General features: G+C 40.8%; 1 pseudogene; it reads left to right on the top strand.

Moving 5' to 3' along the window:
* The first annotated feature begins 3,214 nt into the window (after positions 1–3,214).
* LOC116857133 lies at positions 3,215–3,779 on the top strand (annotated as a pseudogene).
* Positions 3,780–4,581: the final 802 nt, after the last annotated feature.

The raw sequence follows: 4,581 nt of genomic DNA, 5'->3' as shown, positions 1-4,581 counted from the left end.
AGTACAGGATTTTAAGTACACACACATAATTCATGATTTGTGGTTACTTTTCATTTATATACAATAGTAACAGTCACACATTCGATGAATATGTACAAAAATCACTGAAGACAATGAAACAAATTCATGTCTGAGGAAGGTTGAAGAAAATCAACAAAGACAGTAATACCCAGAATTTTAAATAACAATTTATCTTTCATCTCTCAGGTTACTTTCAATAACCTGGAAGTTATACTAGTATTTACCTACTTAGTAAATTTCACTTTTAAAAAAACTGTTGGAATAATTTAGCTTGTTTGATTTTAGTTTATTTACTAATAAATTCATTTAGCAGGTTAAACCATATGGAATTGCCAGCATTCCAGTATTTTTGACCTAGAAAAAACAGTAATTTCAGACGGTTCAATTTCATGTTTGTATAAAGTAGGATAGAACAGCAATATTTTCTGTCTCTCCAGTCAGCAAACAGATGACATCAAATTTGATGAGATGCCATCCAGCCTAAGACAGACTGGCAATTTCCTGAAATAGTCAGCATGCTAGTATGAGTAATAAATCCCACATTTAGCATTATTTCATGCACTCTAAAGGAAAATTTCTGAGCTTTTTTTGGCCTGGCTTACCTCCACGTACCACCATAGGAACATGGGTATCATGACAGAGAGAGAACCACGGGGCTGTCAAATCTGTTGCAAAAATAGCAATATTGGGGGAGTATTTCAAATTATATCAGTCAATGGCAGCTGATTCAATAAATTGATTGTTTTCACCTTTATGTGTATTTTATAATGTCTTCAAAGAATATAAAAATAACGCTGAAGGAAATTCTGTTTGGGTCCATTGGGTTGAGATCCAGGCATGCACTTTTACAAACTTCTTAAGTTATTTTGATACATGCCATAGGTTAGAAGCCACAGCAATAAATGCCAATTGAAAAAGATAAATGTTGAAAATAATTCATTCACACAGGCACCCCCAGTCTGCTATTGTCTGTAAATATAATTTATGAGGAAAGCTGAAGAGCGACCTGTCAGAGCACATTGGAGGATCCTTGTTAGAGGGCAATATTCAGATAAAAACAGAAAATACCAGTGTATTACAAAGCTATTTTAACATATCCAGATCCGTAGTATTCTAAGCCAGAAACTGCAACTGGGAGACAAGAAAGCACTCACTGCCACTCACTTCCATTCAGAATGGACCATCTCTAATATAACCTAGTCTGTATCTCTGCTGAGGTCAATGACACTTTATCATCCTTCTTGAGTTATTTAGTTAGGATGCTATAACCAACTACCACAAACTCAGTGGCTTAAAGCAATACAAATTTATCCTTTTATAGTTCCAGTTAGATGTCAAAAATCAAACTGTTGGCAGGGCTGTATCCCCTCCAAAGCTTCTGAAGTAAATCTGTTTCCTTATTCTTCAAGCTTCTAGAACTGCATTCCCTGTATTCCTTGGCTTAGGACCCCCTCCTCCACCTGGGAAGCCAGAAGTGCAGTCGCATACATACCTGTCTCTTCATCTCTTCTGTAGCCAAATCTGCAGGTCTCTTATAAGAATAGATCTCAGTTAGTGCCCCCCCAGGTAATTCAGGATAATCTCATCTGAGAGTTTTTAACTTAATCACATATGAGAAGTCCCTTTTGTCATATAAAATAACATTCACAGATTCCGGGGATTAGGTCCTGGATATCTGTGGTATCTATGGAGAGACAGATGTCATGGATATCTATACAGTCTACCGCACTTCTCAACACAACTTTCCAGCAACCACTGATAATAGATGGAGTCTGGCTGGTGCTATGAAACCTCATTTCCTGAGATGAAGTCTCTTTGGATTCTGAGTATGCAATTTTAGAACTCTAAATTCTCTCATCCAAAATCCTCATTTTACAGACTATAAAACTGAAATCTCCCAGGGGCTTGCATAAGGTGTCTTGGATGGCAGATCTTCCTGGTAGCAAAGATATGACTAGAACCCATGCTTCTTAATAGTGACACCAATGCTCAGTCTGTCATCATCCAATGACCTGATAAACGGATACTTGGAAGACAGCAGGATGCAGAGAGCTTGATTCACTGTGATGAGCTTGCTCTCTGCCAAGCCCTGAGAGAGGGAAAGGGCTCCTATTGCTTGCTCCAGGCCTCCATGAAAATCCTGGTATCCTGGAATGGGTAAGGCTTTACACAGGATTTAGAAAAGCCAATCGATTCTTGGTTGCTATAGTAGGGAGTAAGATTAAAGTCACAAAAGATAGCTATTTGTAGTTTTTTTTATAAACTTACGTTAACTGTTTTCCATACACATCTCTGAGGAATGATTTGCTACAGCACAAAGAGGTAAGAGAGAGGAAGAGAGGTTTCCTTAGGTGGACAACAGCAAGGCCTATCTAGACAACTTTTTCTTCCTCTTGAAAAATATAGGGCAGCATCTGTGATACGGTGGGGATTGATTCTGGAAGCTGTCTGCAGAATTTGCCCATCCAGAAGGATATGACCATGACATGGACACTGACAGCCTGGTATGGAATCTATGCCTCTTATATTAATTAGGTTAACAGATACCTCCCTGATAATAGCTTAACCCATAAGAATACAACATGCTTATCTGACAAGACCTCTGGAGACAGAAATCCCAGGGTTGATTCCAGATTGAGTGATAGCGTTAAGGACCCAAAAACTTTCCATGTGTCAGCACCACCATCCTCAGCACGCAGGTGTCTATCTGTAGACCGACTACCTCACGGACCCCACATTACTGCCACAGACTCAGTCACCGAGTCTTAAGACAACAGCACCCAGACCAGGAATGTGGTTGGGTAACGAATCCAGAGAATGACATATATTCTTGTGTCTCTTTCCTCTCAGGGAAGAAAAACTTCCCTAGAAGTCACCAACAGACTTCTCCTGACATCCTAGTGGCCCTAAGTAGGTGAAAAGCTTTCTGAGGACCCTTCACTCATATGGGCGAACTAAATGGCTATGACTGCCTAGAGCGACAATTTCATCCCTGTGCCTAAGCCCACTAGCACATAAAGAGCCAAAAAGTTTCTATAATGAAAAGGAAACCAGGAAATATTGTTGGTCAGGCCAAAATAAAGTACCTGCTGCCACATGTGTGGGTAGGCCACACAGAGTTGTTTTCTTACATTCAGTATGTATTACAGAACTCTGTGCACTCCCTGGAGCCGGAGGGTGGTGTAGGCGCACAATGCCCCACACGGCACCTCCTGGGCTCAGCCCTGACCCTCGCTGGGGCCCCGGGGGTGAGGAGGGAACACCTAGCCCTAGGGTCACCGCTGGTGCCTGTGAGTTGGGACCCAGCCACACTCCTCCGAGCCTCCACCGCCTCAACCAGATGGTGAATGTCAGAAAGCAGAGTGTTTGATGACTCTGAGGACAGTGGGAACTTTGGGCGACCCTGACAGTCTAGATGAGACCACCTATGAAAGACTGGCAGAGAAGACACCAGACTCCCTAGCAGTTTGTGGAAGACCTCGCAGACAAACCTTACTCATTCTAAGACTATGATGTCTCGTTTGGGAGTGGTGTTTTAACAGTTAAGCTAGGTGGAGATCTAGAAACCTATGTGATCAACAAGCAGACCCCAAACAAGCAAATCTGGTTGTCTTCATGCTCCAGTGGGCCCAAGGCCTATGACTGGACTAGGAAGAACTGGGTGTTCCCCCTACGGGCTGCTGGCCACAGGTCTAACAAAGACCTTACAAGCCAGATTAGACATATCTTCTCTGGCCTATTCTGAAAAAGGCACTTGATGCCCCACCCAATTCCAAAGACAACAGAAGCTCTAAAGTCAAGACCCCAGATTCGTTCTGCAGCTGAGTATATGGTTATTTCTATTCCTACTTGAAAGGACAGTTGCATGGAATATAACAGCTTTGAAAAACTGTGTTGCTTCCTACCCTCCTCCAAGTTGAAGTTTTTAATTTCCATAGTTCTGGATGTATTGTCTGATTTCCTTCCTCACAGGTTATCCCTTCTCCTTTATAAGGCCCATATACTCATACATTTCTATATAACCTTACAACAAAGAAAAATAAGAAGGAAATATTCCAGGAGGAGAAGTGCCTTGATTTCACTATTCTTTGAAGGGCTTAACTGGATAAAACCACAGTTAAAAGTGCCTGGCTGAACCTCCCTTTCTGTATCCAAATGTGACTCATTAAAGAGTTGCCTATATATGTTAAAAAAAAAAAATCTATGGGCATGGAGGAAGCCACTATAAGGTTTAAAAGACATACAATATGGTATGATAAAACCTAATTATTAGGGTTAACACATGCCTTGGTTGGCCTGGGACAGTTCCAGTGTAACCTACTGCCCTGTGTAAGTATGAATCCTATCCAGTTTTACTTTCAAAAGTGTTCTGATTTGGACAATAAATTATTTGATCCCTTACCTAGTACATCTTTCATGACACAGTATATTTACACATAAACAATGTAACAATGTAAACTTTTGACTATAAGTAACGAAACGCAACTCAAACTAGCTTAGGAAGAAAAGGGGAATTCATTGGCTTATGTTAACAAACATTTCCAAAAATAATTGGCTTCA

Source organism: Lontra canadensis, unplaced genomic scaffold (assembly GCF_010015895.1).
Source record: "Lontra canadensis isolate GAN:19392208 unplaced genomic scaffold, GSC_riverotter_1.0 scaffold118, whole genome shotgun sequence".
NCBI classification, from domain to species: domain Eukaryota; kingdom Metazoa; phylum Chordata; class Mammalia; order Carnivora; family Mustelidae; genus Lontra; species Lontra canadensis.
Note: the sequence above shows the minus strand (reverse complement) of the source record. Positions and strands in the feature narration are given on the sequence as shown.